We start from the raw sequence: 21,159 nt of genomic DNA, 5'->3' as shown, positions 1-21,159 counted from the left end.
GCCTGTACTGTATCAATTCAATATGTACTGAATGGTCTCTGTGAGAATAAATGTACCTTTTGGTTTAAGCCAAGTTGTGTGATATTATTATGAATTGTCATGAGACGATGTTGGAATACACAGCTTTCTGAATGGACATCAATTGAGAAACGGGTCAGGCTAATCAGCCAAACCATGGCCATATGATAAAAGACCACAGCCATCCCTGTTGAGAAGACTAGCGTAGACCAGCATGGATTGGTTAGTGCTGGTTTGGTGCTGGTCTAGCTGGTGGTGCAGCATAGCCATGCTGTTAACTAGCAAAAAAATGTTGGTCAACAAGAATGGTCTTTGTGATAAAGCGGGAGGACCAAGGAAGGCTTGCTGGTTAAGCTAGTCAAGAAGCCTGGTAAGGACACTGATACCAGCAACCAGCAACCCATACTGGGGACCAGTTTCCATAGAAACAAAACACGCTTTTCAATATGGATATTACTGCTAAAATGCCAAGCAATTTCAAATTTTCAAAAATAAACACAAGTTAATGATGGAAACAGTTTTACTGGATTGGTGGTATTTTGGGTGATTTCGTAAATGACACCCACCTACCTCAACCCAAGATCACTATACTTTATCCCAGACTGTAACGCTGTCAAATACACAAACAGCTTCCTCAAAAATTCATCTTCATTTTCTACCTGTTGTCGAACATGACACTTGATGCTATAAGATAGAATCCTCAAGCTACATGCCATTGAAAGGACCTGTGCTAGAACCTGATGAGGCTGTCTTCTCAATAGATAACATGACCAAATGCAGTCTATGTAAGAAAATTGCAAAGAAATGCGATTGGGGAAGTGTCAGATAGGGCCCTAAAGGTTTCAGCTAGTTTCAAGCCCCATCAGGAACTCGTCAGTGTGAGTGACAGAGCCCCCCATCATACCTACCACCACCCCCTTCGGAACCACACATCCTGCCTCTCTGAAAGACATGACAAGTCCAGAAATTCAACTGCCAATTAAAATTGGGACATGAAGTCTGACGAGTGACATTTAATTTACCTGGCCAAAGTATAATAAAGAAATGAAAAATCAGACAATGACCAGTTTGCTGGGTCTGTCTATTCAATATAGGGGGAAAAGTCATGGTATGGTTGCATTTAGAGAGATGCCACCAAATAAAAAAGTCAGACGAGATTCCACTATGAGTACAGACACCTGGGCTAAGAATGCAGGTAAGAAACAGTGGCCCTGAAAAGTATTTGGACATTTTTGGATACCACATGTATGAATTTAATGTATGAATTTCATTACATTAAAAAACTATTTTGTATATCAAATCAAATGTCTTCAAACAACTGATGCTAGATCTTTTCTCTGAACTAATTTAACTTTTCTGAGCAATTATTGCAATTATGTTTTAACCAACTGTTCACAAGGTGTCTTTTAGTGGCTTTATGAAGTTGGTGTTAGGGTTAGGGTTATTGGGTTTAAGGGTGTTCTAGCAGAGTTCAAAGAGTCATAGGTTTAGTTCATCACATTAAAGGGATAGGTCAACCACAAATGAAAATTCTCTCATCATTTACTCACCCTCATGCCATCCTAAATGTGTATGACTTTCTTTCTTCTGCAAAACACGAACAAAGACTTTTAAAAATAATATTTCAGCTCTGTTGGTCCTCACAATGCAATTGAATGGTGACCAGGACTTTGAAGGTCCAAAGGGTAGTATAAAAGTAATCCATAATACTCCAGTGGTTAAATCTATTTTTCCAGATGCGATATGGTAGGTGTAGATGAGAAACAGATAAATATTTAAGTCCTTTTTTAACTGTAAATCTACATTGTCACTTTCACTTCCACATTCTGGTGTGTAAGTGACTCTCACATTCACATTCAGCCTCCTACTGGTCGGGTTGGTCAAAGGTGGAGATTGATAGAAGAAAGGACTTAAATATTGTTCTATTTCTCGCCCACACCTATCATATTGCTTCAGAAAATATGGATTTAACTACTGGAGTCTTATGGATTACTTTTATGCCTCCTTTATGTCATTTTTGGACCTTCAAAGTTCTGGTTACTATTCACAAGCATTGTAAGGACCAACAGTGTTGAGTCTTTTAAAAATCTTCATCTGTGTTTTTCAGAAGAAAGAAAGTCATACACATCTGGAATGGCATGAAGGTGAGTAAATGATGAGAGAATTTTAATTTTTGGGTGAACTATCCCTTTAACTATGGACATGTTCCACTAACATTTGACAACCAGAAGGTGTCAAAATACTTTGTCTTAATTTTGAACAATATATCTATTTTTTTTAAAACCTTTATATTTATTGTTTGTTAAATCTATCAAACTTATTTTTGTGAAATATTTTGCCTGAAAGTTTAAAACCCTTATTTTATTAGCTCAGTGGATGATTGACAGGTAAGTAAGCGGTCTTTTGCTGTTGTCTACATTACAAAATTTGACATGGTCACATGGATTTTGAACCTCCGAATGTGACGGTTGTTGATACCACGTGTTAATGAGGCCAATGAAATGTTGGTATTTTTAGGTGGTTTAATAAAGTTTCCATTAAAACGGTCTTTATTTAGCTTTCCAGTTCAGCGGAGGGGAAAGGCAAAGCTGAGGCTTTCTTCAAAGCCTTCAACTAACTTCTCTTTGCTTATCTTGCACCTAAAGTAATCTTCATGAACTTTCAATTTGCATTACACCAGATTAGAATTTCAGATTAGAAACATCAAGTGATGTCTGAAAACTCAAGATGAGAGTAATGCCTCGTTTTCCGGTCGAAGTTCTGCTTGCTGTCTGTAATTATGGAAATGTCTTTTATCATAATGTTAATGTCGGGGATAATAGCACTTCCTACCCCCTGACGGACTAAGCTGGCCTACAGTTCACCCCACATCACCAGCAAAAAGCACAGCCAAACATAATAACTGCCAGTATGAAAAACCCACGTTTGGATGCAGGCTTGACATAATCAATACGAGCTGACAAGCATCCGACATTCCATCCCGTTTTGGTGGGTTGTGCAGTGGGATGAAGAAAAAATATATATTAAGAATACTCTGGTGAGCAAATAAACGGTAATGAAATCATGTTGGCTTCAATAAGTTCGTACTGGTGATGGGGAGTCGGCATCGAACGAAAGGAAATAATTGGACTGGGACTACGAGACGTTTCGGAAGAAAAAATTGTGTGCAAGAATTCAGTGTTTAAAAAATCTATAAGAAAGTGTTGAGATCAGAGGCATGGGAGATAGTCGCTATGGGAAAATAATTGGAACTTAGAACGTATGAAATTCTTAAAGAGTGGAAATAATAAATGAATGGAAAACTATAATTGCATTAGCTGCTGGGCAGAATATCAATTGCGATAAACTGTTAAGTTACTGTCCAAATTACAGCTGTTCTAGAAGTGATTTGCTTGAAACTAGGCTTGGAGAGGACTTTTTGATCCCCATTTCTTTGTTTTTCAGTGTGTACATATCGTTCAGGTTTTAAAGTCATCATTGTTATTCTGCTTTCAACTTTTATAAAACAATAATAATAATAATTAGAGATGGTGACATTTAATGGCACATTTTTTTGTTGGTGTCAGTCTAACAGTTGTCTACCTTTTAGAAGGTAGCACATTCTGCACATAAATGGCTACTCCTTGATAAATAATTGGAGTAATACCATTCACTTGTGTGAAAAAAAAAAAAAATTGGCTGTAGGGTACATGCCATAATTTCTAATGAAAATGTCACTGCTAAACGATAACCACATCCTGCCATTTCTTGTCAGATTTTGGCTTTTCTGCTTTAAAAGTTTGCTTTTTACAGCTTATGGCAGGAATAATATATTCAATAACAGCAAATATACCAACAGAAATGTGGTAACCTGCAATTCTAACTTTAAGGTTCTGTTTCTACTTAATATAAATTACACATTACTACATTGTAAACAAATGTAATCAGGTTTATTAGACATGAAGTGGCGGCAGCAAAATGACAGCAGTCACCAATGATCAATAAACAGTCCAATTTATAAGGCTATTAATAATCAGACTTAACAATTCTTGTTGGCAAGCACCTTAGCAACAATATACTGTAGAATAGGACTGAATGGCTTCAAACATGAGACCTGTTTTATACTTGATTATTTATAGCAAGACTTTGATTTGAAATAGTTTTGTCTTTATAATAGTGTATCATAATATCAGAGAACATGCTATTTATAATCGATGTAGCATGGCCTTGGTTTCATCCCACAATCTTTCAGCCCTTGAAATTTTCTGAAAATTACAGAACAGTCCCTCTTAAAATAAACCTCTTTTGAGTGCATCCTCAAAAATTGAACAGAAGGGTTGTGAACTGTAATCTCGATTCTTGGGCCATTTTTTACTCATTTCTTGAGCCATAATTCACAGATGATTGTTCAGCTCCACTGATTTTGCTGTGCTAAATGTCCTCAATGGACCTCTTAATATAAATAATTTAGCCCTCAGGCAGAAGATGAAGGTAATTCCAGGCCAATATGATCATTCATTCATCCTTAAAGAGATCATAGTTGATACCTCCACCTGGCTTTTTTTCCCTGAGGCTCAGAAAGCCTGACACCTCACTTTTATCCTCTCCTCTAACCTGACCTCTCCCTGGACTCTTTTCATGTTAGACCTGCAGAACTGACCTTGATATAAGACTAATGAAAGACGTGTTTCAACCTTGGTTATAAAGGAAGACCTCAAATCTGGAACTCTCTTTGTATGTTAAAATTATAGCATATGAGCATATGTGAGGTCCTTGGAAGGAGTGATGTATTCCAGGGTCATTCTGAGTAGAAGTGAGCAAAACAAGCCACTTTGAAGGTTTTATTTTTTTTGATTTTATTTTTTGGAAGAAATAATTTTCCTAAAAAGTAGTGTCATCATATGGGGACAGCGGGTCTAAGTTGCGAAATGTTAAATAATATCAAGCTAAAGCTTATTAGTCTTATTATTATTATTGTTTTTTTTTTTTTTTGGTTTTTTTTTTTTGGAATATTTTCAGGAGTGTTCATGTTTTTGACACATTACAGACAGCTGATTTTATGTAAAGATGCATTGGAACAATGTGTATTGGGAAAAGCACAGAAAAAAAAACTATACAAATAAAATTATTTGACTTGATATGACTTTTATGCTACAGTGTTTTTTTTGTTTTTTGTTTTGTTTTTTTTTTCTACTTTAGCAATAAGCTGAAGCATTTTACCATTCAAAAATTTGCATAATTAATTCTGATACAAGTAATGGCCAGCATCATCGGATCACTGCCAACCATGTTAAAATACATTTTGCATCATAAATTCTGAATTTATGTACTGATTAGCAACTTCCCATGTCTGCCAACCATGTTGTGTGGTGCAAACATCATCAGCAGACTCAAAATGAACTTTTGATCGGACAGTTGGAGTGAAAGCACTGGGCTGCATTGGAAAGCTATGCAGTGTGCTTAATGACTTAACCTCCAGTGTGCTGTATGTCTGCACTGGTCTTAGAACAGTTTGAAATGCACCTTATTTTCATCCTAACTCCATATAGAGCCTCTGAAAGCAACATGTTCCATCTTTTGGATGAACCCATTAATTCTCAATGTGAAAAGAAACAGGGAATATAGGATTTTTAAGGGAAAAATAGTCCTGTAGTCCTCGTCTGTGGTCATTGCGTTTAACAGCGTGCCATTTCCAGATAAATCACTTACATTTTCAAAAGGGCATTTTGGCTGAAACTAGAGACTTTAATCTTTTGACTCAAACAGTTTTCAATGTAAAAACTTAATGAGGTTTCTTACCAGGTGTAGTTTTTTTTTTTTTTTTTTTTTGGTGTTTCTCCGAAAGACAAACTCCGTTGTGATTGAAGCCATGTTGTTTTGTCACATGACTTTAATGACAGCCCAGAGTGTCCTGAACTGAGATCAATTTGTTTAAATTAAATTAAATTATGCAAATAATGTAAGCTCATGATGAAGCAGGGTCACACGAGGATAGGTATTTATACATAAAATATTGCATAGTTCTAGCACATTCTAGCAAATGTTCAGACCATCACAACCAGTTTAGAAATCACTCAGCGTGATGCCGTTTCAATGTCAAATTAGGTAAATGTGTTGATGTGTAAATGTGTTGCTATTAAAAATATTCAATGTATCTTATTTTTTTCTAATTACAGTAAAATCAATCCACATTCTACAGTATTTTATATTAAACTAAACATCTTGGTTACTGTTGTAACCTCCATTCCCTGATGGAGGGAATGAGACGTTGTGTCGATGTAGTAACACTAGGGGTCATCCAAGATTGGCCACAACTCACCGCCTTTTTTGGCATGATGAAGTAGGGGCTGTAGAACCCCTTCTTCATCTCGGCTGGAGGGACCGGCTCTATCGCATCATTCCACAGAAGGGTCGCGATCTCCACACAGAGGGTAGCGGTGTTCTCGCCCCTCACTGAGGTGAAGCAGATGGCGCTGAACGCAGGTGGGCACCGGGCGAACTAAATCTCATAGCCGAGTCGGATGGTCCTGGCCAGCCAGTGCAACAGGCTGGAGAGCGCTAGCCACGCCTCCAAACTCTGCGCGAGGTGCACCAAGGGGACGACCGCGTTTGACGTAACTGCGGGTGGGGCCTCGCGGCGGGGAGGAACAGGAACCACCACGTCGAGGATCCTCGCATGCCGAGCTCGTGGCTGTGCTGAGGAAACATCAAAGCACTTACCTTGCTCCATATAGCCAGCATAGGACTGGTCAGCGACAGGGAGGGGGCTGAGCACCCTCGCCGCGCATCACGACCACCTGGCCATGGGTGTGCCGTGGCCGGGTGCACGAAGGTGGGGTCCTAGCAGTGAGTGTTCAGTGTCCGGCTGTCATGACAACGACGGCCGTAAACACTGGCTGTGTGACCCAGGGAGTGAGGAAAATGTGGGTTGGCAGCGAAAATAAAATAAAAGAGGACACAGGATTCTCCTCCCGGCCCTCCATAGGGGGACGGAGTGGTCTGGATACCAGCTCCGGGGTTCCCGCAGACCTCTTCTTCCATGGGTCGTCTGTCTCAGGGGCACTTGGGGGCCTTCCTAGGGCTCTTAGCGCTGGACTGTGAGACAGGGGGTGTCAGCTTCCTGCAGAGGGCTCTACGCCAGGGCCGAGTGGTCGGTTCGGGCTGGGGTGGAGCCGCTTGAGTTGCAGGAGGACGCCCTCGGTGGTGAGCAGACGGGGTCAGGGACCTTGAACCGCACTGGGGCAGGATGTGTTGAATCGCCTCCATCTGCTTATTCACCGCTGAAAACTGAAAACAACGGTGTCGCCGAATAGGCCAATCTGAGAGATGGGAGCATTCAGGAAGTTGACCTTGTCGGCATCCTTCATCTCGACCAGATTCAGCCAAAGGTGGCGCTCCTGGATCAACAAGGAGGACATCGCCTGCCCGAGTGCCCGCGCCATGACCTTCATCGCCCCGTAGGGCGAGATTGGTCACTGAGTGCAGCTCCTGCATCACTTCGGGGTCAGGACTACCCACGTGCAGCTCTTTCAATGTCTTGGCCTGGTGTACTTGCAGGAGGGCCATGGCATGCAGGGCGTAGGCGGAATGGGACCGGGGCAGGGCGCGGCCGTGAGCAGTGCTCCGAACCCAGCAACCAATCGTCAAGCCACAAGGGCTCAGGGTAGGGTGGAGGGTTCCACTCCAGCCTGACGCTCGTGGCGGCCCGGGCAAGCATGGCGGTCAGCTCCGCGTCAGCTTCAGACTGGGCGGCCACACCCGAAGGTGGAAGCCCATTCAAGTCCTTAGCGTCCGACTGCACTAACCCACTCCCGATGCTGCGATCGAGAGCTCATCCTGCTCACAAGCTCCGAAAGAGACATTAAACTCGCCCTGAGACAAGCTGCCTGTCTCATCCCAGAACTCGACCGGGGTAAACGAGCGTACCGGGGAATGGGAGGTCCATGGGGGATTACCCGGCGGGACCATTGAGGTCCCCAAATCGCCCCCAGGGCTAACCGACCCAGCCTCGTACCCGTAGGTAGAAGGCCCGGGGAGGGGTAGCGGCTGGAGTGGCTTTCCCCCGGAAGAAGGAAAGCCATGACCGCAACATTGCCATGGTCATGTTCTCGCAGTGAGTACACGAACCATCCACGAACGCTGCCTCAACGTGACTACGGCCCAGACACGTGAGACAGCGCTCGTGGCCATCAGAGGCGGAGAGATAGCGAGTACTTAAAGCAATTTACATCTCAAAATTCTATCTCAAAGTTCCATTTGCACAATGGTATATTTCTCTCTACATTTTTTATTACAGTATAAATTAGTTTAAAAATAACTTTCACAGAAACACTGGGCAAAAATAATCGAGCTATATAATTGTTCCATCCATTTCCTATATGCAGGGTCACAGGTAGTGCTGGAGCCAATCCCAGCTGTCTCGGGCCAAAGCAGGAAACACCCTGTACAAGTGGCCTGTCCATCACAGGGCAACACACACAGACACACATATTCACACTCTCACTCACACCTACAGGCAATTTAATTTAGAGTCTCCAAATAACTTAACCTGCATGTCTTTTTGGACTGTGGGGGAAACCTGAGTACCTGGAGGAAACCCACGTGAACATAGAGAGAACATACAAACTCCACTCAGAAAGGCCCTGGGTGAGCTGGGACTTGAGCTGGGGACCTTCTTGCTGTGAGTCAACAGTGCTACCCACTGAGCCAACGTGCTCCCCCTGGCTCGACAAAGGGCAGTCTCATGATGAAAACATCACCGTGGTGAGTTTTTGCCTGCACTGAAAACGTCCTCGTCATTCTGTTCTCACCTCATTTAGGAAGATTCTGTCATAGGCTCGGTTATCTTAATGTTTAACTGCAATATGTTTCCTTTTTAGATCAAATAACTAACCAATAATATGACAGTATAATCAACCAACAATATAAAAGACATAACAAGCAGACACAAGTGCAGTCACAATAATTTATTCAAACAATGACAAAAAAACACTTTAATCATCCAGTATTGTGTATACAAGTTGGTACCTCAAATGCAAGTGGAGGCACGTAAAGTGATCTTTAGATCTAAAGAGCCCAACTTTCTTTGCCCACGGTTGTTTGGAGTGGAGATGGTACCTTGTTTCCTCCTAACAGATGTTTCTTGCCAAGGTTTAACAAGGTTTAAATAAGCATTTAGGCTCTTACCACACCTAACAGCTAGTGAGCACATAACTCTATCTGACAAGGGAATTGCATTAGGATTAGACAACACATGGAGCCTAATTCAGTGTCTGAAGAACTCTGAAGCAGGACCTGTTATGAGTCGTAAACAGTTGTGTTGCTCTAACTTTATTCTCAGTTTGATGATATATATATATATATATATATATATATATATATATATATATATATATATATATATATATATATATATATATATATATTGAATTAAGTTTATTTTTTATTGACCACTTGGCATATTTTTTTCTTGTTTTAAAGGTGCACTAAGTAAGATTTTAGCAAGGATTTAGCTGGCTCTTACTCAACCCATTGGTCCTGGAAGTACTTGTGGTTTTGGACTCTGTACTGACACCTATCATCCTGGAGTGCAGTCGCTTCACACCAAATGTGTTTGTTTATCTTCTGTTTTGTTACTTTTAGTCTGTTTTAATCCGTATGTTTTTATCATATTACACACATCCCTATAATGGACATTCTTCTGTCCAATCCAAATGAATTTTTGTGCGTTGTTGCATGCCGGACTGTGACCGGATAGCTGCGACTTGCGAGCTCTCGGCCGGCTGACCATCACTTTGTGCTTGTGCTTGGCGTTTGATGTCGCGCTGCTTATCCGTGATCCGCACCATGAGAGCTGCAGGTCATAGTTGTTTAATCACTCCAGCAGGGACCTCTCATTTGGACATTTTATCTTTCCACTTCTACTCATTCTGGTTGGACTGTCTGGTGGCTCACACTCTGTTTATCAATACCGTACCATCACTGGTACCACTGATGACCATTGCATGACACAGTGTCATGTGTTGTCAACATGGTAGCGCCCATGAGGAGGCGACCTGCTCCATGTAAAAGTAAACAGCTTTTATAGGGTTTCTGATATGATTTCATCTTGTGTGTATATCATTTTCAACATATTTCTAAAAAATGCTTTATGTGTAAAACTTTTGATTAGCAAAAACTTAGTGCACTATTGAGCAAATATTTAACACAATTTAGTAAGGTTTATGCTTAAAACATCCAAACACCATTTGCCAACAGGATGTGAAAAATATATGACTAAAATCTAAATATATTCTTTGAATGGAAGTCTTAATGGAGAGTTCACCCAAAAAAATGTAATTCTGCTGTCATTTACTCACCCTCATGTCATTCCAAACACATATAATGTTTTGTAGAACACAAAAACAAATATTAGGCAGATTGTTAGGGACTGACAGCCTTATTCACCATCAGTGGTGGATGAAGTACACTAATCCTAGCTGAGTAAAAGTACAGATACCCAGATGAAATGTTACTCCAATAAATGTAAAATTACTCCTTTTAAATTTCCACTTGAGTAAAAGTACAGAAATACTTGCTTTAAAATGTACTTAAGTAACAAAAGTTAAAAATACTGGTCTATTAAATGGATAGTAAACACATATAAGCAGCATAAAAGTAATCCATACACAACTCCAGTGGTTAAATCCATATATTCAGAAGCGATATGATGGAGTGGGTGAGAACAGATCAATATTTAAGTCCTTTTAAATATAATCTCAGAATGCTTTTCCGAGATGCGGTTTTGGCAGCACGAGGGGGACCTACACAATATTAGGCAGGTGGTTTTAATGTTGTGGCTGATCGATGTATAAGTTTGCATATGCAGGACCAAACTTTTCGCCCACTGCTGTTCCATGGATCTGTAGATAAAATTTACCATTGAATTCAAAGTAATTTCTTATGAGGCTTAACTCTAGTAATTCCAGTATGGCATTATCTGGTCTTTTGGAATCAGGGTATGTTTGAAGTGCCCTCCTAACTGCCTATAGACCTAGATCCGTTTCTATGTTTGTATAAAATTAATTATCTATGGAGAACAAGAATGTATTTGAAGACACTTTCAGTCCTTTAAGTTTATTCACAAAATCATATGTGTCTTTAATATAGCTTATAAAAATCATATATAAAAATCAATATCTGCTACTCTATAGGATTCTGAGTAACAATCACTCACAATAGGGTGGCCGCAAGGAACCTCAAAGGGAACTGTCCACTTCTCAGGAGGTTTGTGGATTTTAGTAAGTAAAGTTGTCTTTGTCTAGGTGGATCTGGACCAAAAAGGTAAGTCATTTGTTCCTTATTTATGTATTTATCCGAGTAAAGTTTTGACACTATTTCCCGAATCATTTTCTGTGTTTCCAATTGGATAGAGTGGTAATAAAAAATAGTGAGTTTTAGTATTTAATTGTTTATGTGCTTCAAATAAATATTGTGCCTGATTCATCATAACTATTTGTGAGCCTTTATCTGCAGGTTTTATCACTATACTTTGGTTTTGACATAATTGTCCTAACACTTGTTCTTGTTGATTTGTCAAATTAGGATTATTATTTCGTTTCAATCTCAAATGTGAAAATGCAGTTAAGTCTCTTCTTACTAGTATTTGTATATTGTCTGAAACTAAATGATTTTCCGGTTCCTACATAGATAGACCTGTAAACAGTATCTTATTATTTCCTGTTTCATAACCGGAGTAATCAAGTAGTTTCAATCTCCTGTGATAGTTGTGAACATCACTACGAAGCTCCCTACAGCTCATCTTACTTGGGTGGGGATAAAGGTGAATCCTTTTTCTAAAACCTCCATTTCTGCTTGACTCAATCTGTAAAATGAAAGATTAGTTAAATTTGATTGAGCCTGAGTTGTTAAGGTCAACTCCTTCCCATTCACAAGTTTAACTGATCTAGCCAAAAGTGCTAAATATCTGAAGCAGTCTTTGAAGTCCAATGAATCGGATCGTGGAGTTCTGTAGGAAAAAGTAATTTGTTCAGATCTGGTAAGTATTAGCACCTTGTCTCTATAATTTGATTAAGTTTACCGATTAATCCTTGTATAAATTTTTCTAATCTGTCAGAAAAATTTATCAGTGGGACAAAAATTTCAGCATTTGGGATTTTGATCCTGCATGTTCTTAACAGCTGTTGTAACTGCTTCCAAGAAGTTGTTGTCTCCTGTCTATTCAAGCAGTTGTTTAAGCCCACAGATAACAACCATTTCAGTCTGCATTCGGTTCTATTTTTTTCCAATATGCCTCGAATATGATAAAAACAGGCCCCTGGGAAGCTGTCTATTTGAACTCTGGAATTAGAAAAGAATGGAATACAGGATAAGTTAGAGTCTCCCAAGATTAAAATTGTCTTTTCCACCTTTATCTCCAATTCAAAGATCTTTCTATTAGTTCTTTTGTGTCTCGTAGGTTCTTGACGGGCCGTCAAAGACGACGGCCCCTGTACGCTCATTTTCAAGATGTTGGAGGAGGACTCAGATTAGGGGTCACTCGGGCACATGTTGTCTTTTGAGGTGTCACCCATCATCATGTTTTGCTTATCTCCCTCCAACCTCTCAACCGAGACAGCAGGGGCCCACTCTGTCTTCACCTGAGAGACTTTCTGACCTAAATCAACATCAAGAGATTAAGAAATAATGTAATTACATGGAACTACTACATTATTGTAAATTACTTTCTTGAGGGGCAGGGCCGGAGTGGGATTCATATTCAGCCCGGGATGTCATGTCCAAGCCAGCCAATACCATACCCATTCAGCCCTACAAAAGGGGGGTGGGGGTTGGTGGTGAAGATAATAACAATAAAACAAGATCACAGCAAAAATATCCAATATATGCAATTACTTGGAAATTATTTAAGCTCTCCATGTCATTATACCACATACAGATTTTCTCTTTCTGACATAAGACTTCATTGTATGTGTTGTAAAAATAAGTGAATGTTAAAGGGATAGTTGACCCATCATGCCATCCCAGATGTGTATGACTTTCTTCTGCAGAACATATAAGAATATCTCAGCTCTGTTGGTCCATTCAATGCAAGTAAACGAGAAGCGGTGAGAAACAGATCAATAATTACGTCATTTTTTACTATAAATCTCCACTTTCACTTTCATAAGTGCTCTTCTCAAGAGTTCTTCTTCTGTTTTTGGTGATTTACATATTTCATGCATATCGCCCCCTACTGGGCAGGGAGGAGAATGTATAGTAAAAGGACTTAAATATTGATCTGTTTCTCACCCACACCTATCATATTACTTCTGAAGACATAGATTAAACCACTGGAGTTGTGTGGATTACTTTTATGCTGCCTTTGTGTGATTTGTGGACCTTCTGAGTTCTGATCACCATTAATTTGCATTGAAAGGACCAACAGAACTGAGAAATTCTTCAGCAGAACAAAGAAAGTCATACACATCTGGGATGGCATGAGGGTGAGTAAATGAATGAATTTTGGGTAAACTAAGTTTATTTTAAAGACTATCTAGGCAAATAATAACACTGTAGAACTGTAAATATTTATAAATATTTCAAGATGTACAGGCTCACACTTTAAATGGTCAGTGCTTTCTATTTTAGATCATTAAAATAGCAACAGATCCAGTGAAATAATGAAGGTTGAGTGATTGTTTTTACATTTTTACATGCCATTCAAAAATGTGCTATTTCACAACAATAAGAGTGAAATTAAAGACAAAAAAATAACACATTTGTACATTTATTTTACTTGGAATGTAAATGTTCAGGACAAAGGCAAAATGGTTACTGTTGTTTAAGAGGGTTTTATCGCATGAAACACTGAAGGCACTCTGTGCAGTTTGTTTCGTTGAGTTTAATCTTTTGAGAGCTGTAAAGTCGCATTATTTTTGTACCATGTCGTGCTGTTGCATCTGTATTCATTTACTTTAAGTATTCTGTTATTTTGTGACAAAATATAATTTTGTTATTATCATTCTTCACTGCTAGGGAAGAGGATTTCAGAGATTAACTGACTGAGATTGTGAGACTACAGTCAGTATTAAACTAGTGATGATCTTGTACCTGAAGCACATTCATCCATTCAGCTATTAGTAGCCTATCTGTTCTCGATGGATCTTCCGTGATCCTTCCTGCACTGTCAAGTGAAGTGGCGCAACTTCAGCTTCAGCAACATTAGTTTCGTCTCTTATGGGCTACTCTCTCATTTGTTTGGGTGTGAGATGATAAAATACAGACTGCGTCCGCTATAATATGTAATGCAATTCTGGTCCCTTCTGGTGCTTAGGACATCGGAGTGACTGATTTTCTAGACCTGGTTAAAGATGGAAAAGCCACTTCATCTACAATGGATTCAAAAGGACTGGCAAGTGAATCTTTCATGGTTCTTTGTCACATAGATCTCAATGTCTCAAATGAACTTTCTGTGAATTTGCGTTTATTTCTCATTTTGCCCCACAGCACAACTTTGTTAAAAGCTTCTATATCAAACTTTTGTATATAGTTTAATCCTGTTGTTATAACTATGTCATAATGTTCCCTTAGGATGGACATATTCTTGTCCATCCACTGGGCTGTATTAAATGTTTTTTTTTTTTTTTTTTTTTTACCTTATCAAAGGTTTCAGGTTTCTGTGAGGATTACGTTTAGGGGTAGGGTTAGGGGATCGAAAATATCATTAGCCTGCTATGAAATCAATGGAAGTCTATGAGATGTCCTCACTTATATAGTATAACCACCAGAGTCGTCTTGAGTACTTTTATGTTGCCCTTTTGTAGATTTTGGAGCTTCAAACTTTTGGCACCCATTCACTTGCATTGTATGGACCTACAGAGCTGAGATATTCTTCTAAAAATCTTTATTTGTGTTCTGCTGAAGAAAGAAAGTCATACACATCTGGGATGGCATGAGGGTAAGTAAATGATGAGAGAATTTTCATTTTTGGGTGAACTATCACTTTAATGTGTCTAATATATAGTGTTAATTAAAAATAATTTATTCACTTCAAAATGAGGAATGGCACGATTTTTTTAAATATTTTTTTATTTTTTTTATTTTTTTTATAATGTAGTGGAGTAAAAGATATTATGCTTTGGAATGTAGTGAAGTAAAAGTAAAAGTTTCCTAAAATAAAAAAATACTCTGATAAAGTCCAGATACTTGAAAAATTTACAAAAATATTTTGTTACAGTACACCACTGGTCAACATTCACTTTTATTGTGTCATTTTTTCCATACAATGACAGTCAATGGTGACTGATGCTCTCATGTAAATGAGTAAATTAAAAATATCAAGCCTACTCAACCTGCTTATTTGCCGGCTCTTGAGTATGAAATATGCTCCAGTACACCAACACAGTGGGAGTTAAATGCACTCCCTTATTACTTATTCTCACAGGCCAGGGGGCTCACACACAGGCCTACCTGCTGTTGCATTCAGTCACTGTCACATTACAAGTAAACAAGACAGATGGCCATGCCTAAGAATTTCTGGGGGGTGCAAATGCCTTGGTAAAGGACAGGCTGTTACATTTGGGCAAAACCAACTTTCCAAACACAAATGAATATATATTGATGTGCAGCACAAGTAAGTCTCAGCTCTTTTGGATATGACATCGCCTCCAGCCACAGTTGAGATAAAATGGTGTCTCCAGGCTGGAGAAAGAAAAGCAACCCTGAAACCAGTCAGATTTTGAAATAACAAAAACCTGTCTTCAGGGCACTCATACCAATTTTGTCCAATCATTTGAACTCTTACCCAGATAATAAACAAATTATTTTCTTCCAATTTTATTGAAAACAAGATCTCCAAATGTAACAAAACAAAGCATCATATAAGGTGATAATTAGTGTTTGAATCATGTCACAGCATTGGGGAGGGTCCCCTCCATGCCCCCAAGCTGGTATAAATGAACATACCCTTTTTTAATAAATATTCTATCTAATTTTGTTTCATTTTAGTTAGTGATTTCACTGATTTGATTATCTTGACCTCAAAGCGGTGAGGAACTCTGGATTTTCTGTGGCTGCTTCACTTGAACCTAATCATCCACTAACTACTAAACAACTTTTTAATACCTGCTGATATGTTATGAAAGTGGCTGTTCAGCATAGTGGTAAACAAGGATACTTATAGTAATTTAAGTGTACAAATAATCATACATTTTTGAATATTTGTAACTTTACTTTTGCAATGTGAGGATCAATCCCATTCTCCAAATGGCATGTTTAGAAATGTTAGATAATTGTTTCAGATTTTTTGCTTACTCAGCCACTGGTTAAATATATGCAAACAAACTGCTTCATCAAAGGCTAAAACTGCCTTTTTTTTTTTTTTTTTTTTGTACCACTCCATGAGAAATGGCAACATCATGCTTAACAGTCTCATTACAGGGAAATGAAGGTCAGTCTTGCCCTTTCACTCGTATTTCTTGTTGTTGGCTCGGTCTGTTGAGTAGCACAGTTAACCAAATCCTCACCCCATCAAGAAAGGCAGAGGCCAGGCTGACAAAGCATTTGCAGTGTAAACTCTCTAAACTGCGCAAACACTGGAAGCATCTCAATCTCATTCCATTGGCAAACTGTGTTTTCTTATTTAAAGCATTAACCTTAAAACAACAGCATCCAAACTTAAAACATAAAAAACTATACTGCATATAGAGGGCCAAATATCATTAAATAAATCGTGAAATATTTAAGTAAATAATCTATATATAATTATTATTATAATTATATAATTTATATATATATATATATATATATATACACTATATTGCCAAAAGTATTCGCTCACCCATCCAAATAATTGAATTCAGGTGTTCCAATCACTTCCATGGCCACAGGTGTATAAAATGAAGCACCTAGGCATGCAGACTGCTTCTACAAACATTTGTGAAAGAATGGGCCGCTCTCAGGAGCTCAGTGAATTCCAGCGTGGTACTGTGATAGGATGCCACCTGTGCAACAAGTCCAGTCATGAAATTTCCTCGCTATTAAATATTCCACAGTCAACTGTCAGTGGTATTATAACAAAGTGGAAGCGATTGGGAATGACAGTAACTCAGCCACGAAGTGGTAGGCCACGTAAAATGACAGAGCGGGGTCAGCAGATGCTGAGGCGCATAGTGCGCAGAGGTCACCAACTTTCTGCAGAGTCAATCGCTACAGACCTCCAAAGTTCATGTGGCCTTCAGATTAGCTCAAGAACAGTGCGTAGAGAGCTTCATGGAATGGGTTTCCATGGCCGAGCAGCTGCATCCAAGCCATACATCATCAAGTGCAATGCAAAGCATTGGATGCAGTGGTGTAAAGCACGCCGCCACTGGACTCTAGAGCAGTGGAGACGCGTTCTCTGGAGTGACAAATCACGCTTCTCCATCTGGCAATCTGATGGACGAGTCTGGGTTTGGCGGTTGCCAGGAGAACGGTACTTGTCTGACTGCATTGTGCCAACTGTGAAGTTTGGTGGAGGGGGGATTATGGTGTGGGGTTGTTTTTCAGGAGCTGGGCTTGGCCCCTTAGTTCCAGTGAAAGGAACTCTGAATGCTTCAGCATACCAAGAGATTTTGGACAATTCCATGCTCCCAAATTTGTGGGAACAGTTTGGGGATGGCCCCTTCCTGTTCCAACATGACTGCGCACCAGTGCACAAAGTAAGGTCCGTAAAGACATGGATGAGCGAGTTTGGTGTGGAAGAACTTGACTGGCCTGCACAGAGTCCTGACCTCAACCCGATAGAGCACCTTTGGGATGAATTAGAGCGAAGACTGTGTGTCAGGCCTTCTCGTCCAACATCAGTGTCTGACCTCACAAATGCGCTTCTGGAAGAATGGTCAAGAATTCCCATAAACACACTCCTAAACCTTGTGGAAAGCCTTCCCAGAAGAGTTGAAGCTGTTATAGCTGCAAAGGGTGGGCCGACGTCATATTAAACCCTATGGATTAAGAATGGGATGTCACTTAAGTTCATATGCGTCTAAAGGCAGATGAGCGAATACTTTTGGCAATATAGTGTATATATATATATATATATATATATATATATATATATACTGTATATAATAAATTATTATTTATATATATATATATATATATATATATATATATATATATATATATATATATATATATATATACAGTATATTAAATAATAAAATTAATGATTGAATCACTAGATAACTTAATAAATGTGTTACATTGGTTTAATTTTTCTAGTTTTGCATCCATTTTTACATAGAATTAGCATTGTGTTGATTGGCATTTGCTTTATGCACAAACAATTCACTAAATTTGACTCACTAAAGGTCCGCTCAAACAGAACGTGTTATTAAGTTACTAATGTGAGTGGCATGCATGTGTCTCTAGATGTGTTTTACAAAGTTTACGTTTTTAACTTGACACGACATCTTAAAAATGCTGGACTCATGGCACAAGATGCTGAAAAATCTGTGAGATGTGTTGCAACAGACATTAAAGACCTTTGTCTAGTGCATGTTTACATAGAAAAACAATTCCAAATCAGCGCTGATGGATGCAAAACTGGTGGTATGTGAATGGCCCCTAGAAATCGATTTTGAAAAGTCATGTCCTTGCATTGAGTGACTAATAACTGTAACCCTGTAAATGAAAAGACGCTAAACATGTGCTGAAAATAATTTTATTTAAATATTAAACAATTTATTTAATTAATTAATTTTGAGAAATTCGGCTCTCCATTTGTGGTGGAACAACCCACCTCATGTCATCATCGCCCCGCCTCTTCTAAAGGCCATCCTCCAGCCAGGCATACAACAGAAGTGGGCAAGAGGGAGGAGAGGCACACTTTAATAAGCCCATTAGGCAGCGGATGATGAGGCGCACTTGAGGTGAATATAGCCTCATCACCTGTGCCACAAGAATGTAGAGGCTTCTATCTCCTTGTGTACACACACTGGCGTCCTCGCAGGTCCAGGAGGCAGGAGCAGAGTGGGGATGGTACTGGCCGAATTTGATGCACCGCCGGATCCTCTCCCCTGGAACCACATGTGCCAGTGCTGGGGTAATCACTGGCATGCCAGCAACAGCGAGAGTGGAGTAGACTATTTTATTTATATCAATTCCGCACCTGCATTCCAATCTACATCTTGATGTAATCCTTCCTTATGATCACACAGCGTGTTTTTATGAGCTGAATGGGAGACTAAACAAAAAGTTAAAATGTGACAAGACTGCAGTATACACGCATCATGAGCCGGCAGTGCTTCACTTTCGGTTAATCGCGCGAGTAAACGTGCTTTCAGAACAGCACATAATAAGGAAAACACCACTATTAATCTTTGAGATTTCCAACCCAGCATGCAGGTACACCCTCCTTAAACCATGGTCACACTCAAAATGACAGTAAACGATTAAAAGAGAAAACATAAACCCACTTCGTGGGGTTCAAAAATCTATTCAAGAGTCTATTCAAAATATAAATTAAACCAGGAAATAAGGTTTCAGGATTTTGCAGGTGCAATTCACAGAAAAGTGCTGAATAGTTCATCGGCTAGTGATACGTGAATGGCTTGCACGCGCAGCGCGAGTCTCATCACACTTTAATAGTGTTTAGTCTCCCATTCAGCTGATGAAAACAGACTGTGATCATGAGGAAGGATTACAGAAAGCTGTAGATTGAAATGCAGGTGCGAAAAACTTAATATAAATAAAATAGCCTGCTCATCTCTCGCTGTTGCTTGCGTGCTAGTGATTACATGATTACAGTGACATAATATACGAAATATTTAAGATTCCACACAATTCCATGATCAGTAATCAAATAAGGAAATTTGTGACATTAACTGTGTTAACTCATTTTGTACAGAAGGACAGGTTTTCTTTCATTAAAGCACTTAAGATTATCTGTGAAAATTAATATGCAGGATCATGATTACACTACCGGTCAAAAGTTTTGAAACACTTGACTGAAATGTTTCTCATGATCTTAAAATTTTTTTGATCTGAAGGCGTATGCTTAAATGTTTGAAATTAGTTTTGTAGACAAAAATATAATTGTGCCACCATATTAATATATTTCATTATAAAACTAAAATTTAATAAAAAAATTAAATAAAAAAAAAGTTTTGAAATGGATGACTTGAACCAAATAATAAAGAAAAGCAGCCAATAATTGCCCAACATAGATGGGAACTCCTTCAATACTGTTTAAAAAGCATCCCAGGGTGATACCTGTCTGCAAATTCTAGGCGAAGGGTGACTACTTTGAAGATGCTAAAATATAACACAGTTTTGATTTATTTTGGATTTTGTTTAGTCACAACATAATTCCCATAGTTCCACTGATGTTATTCCATAGTTTTGATGACTTTACTATTATTCTAAAATGTGAAGAAAAAATGATAATAAAGAATAAGTGTTTCAAAACTTTTGACTGGTAGTGTATATAATACAGTAGTGGTTTTGACCACCACACAACCACGCAATTGCATAGGGCTCCGGATATGGGTAGGAAAGTTGATGAAATTCATTCTGTTTTCTTAGTGGAAAAAAAAAGCCATCCAAGCGGGGGTATTCCTCCCTATTTCGCGGTAGCCGATGCGCAAGAGTCTTTCACTATAGAAACCGCAATCTCCTCCGCCATTTTGTCCTCTCCAATGTGGAAAGTCCGGTAAGAGGTAAGCACCTTGAATTTGTGTAATTAATCAGTCTGTTGTGTCTCTCAGCTATGATGAGCCTTAATGCTAAAGTTGTTATTTTAAAGCTGTTTAAAGCTATTTCCTAGCTTTTGTAGTGTAGTAGTAATACGAGCGATTACGGAGTGCTGTTGAATGTAAACACTGACTGACGCTGACTTACACATCACCAACTGACTCATATTACACACAAAAATTGTCTTTTGCCTCTGCTGGCTAAAATATGTAATGTCACAAAATTAAATGTATAGAGACAGATAGCTCTTAACACATCTGCACTGCTCTTAAACTTTAGTTTAGAATGGCACGAACACAAGTGGAGTGATACAAACAGTGAAGCGTCCGAGTGCTGATGGTGTGAGGCCATCAGTACTCATGGAACTTCTCTCGTCCAATCAGATTCGAGGACCTGAACTAACTGTTGTATATAAGTACATATTTTACATGTGCTGCGTGGTTCACAATGGAT

This window comes from Myxocyprinus asiaticus, chromosome 44, assembly GCF_019703515.2.
Source record: "Myxocyprinus asiaticus isolate MX2 ecotype Aquarium Trade chromosome 44, UBuf_Myxa_2, whole genome shotgun sequence".
Classification (NCBI taxonomy): Eukaryota; Metazoa; Chordata; class Actinopteri; order Cypriniformes; family Catostomidae; genus Myxocyprinus; species Myxocyprinus asiaticus.
The sequence above is the reverse complement of the archived record's forward strand: the minus strand, read 5'-3'. Positions refer to the sequence as shown.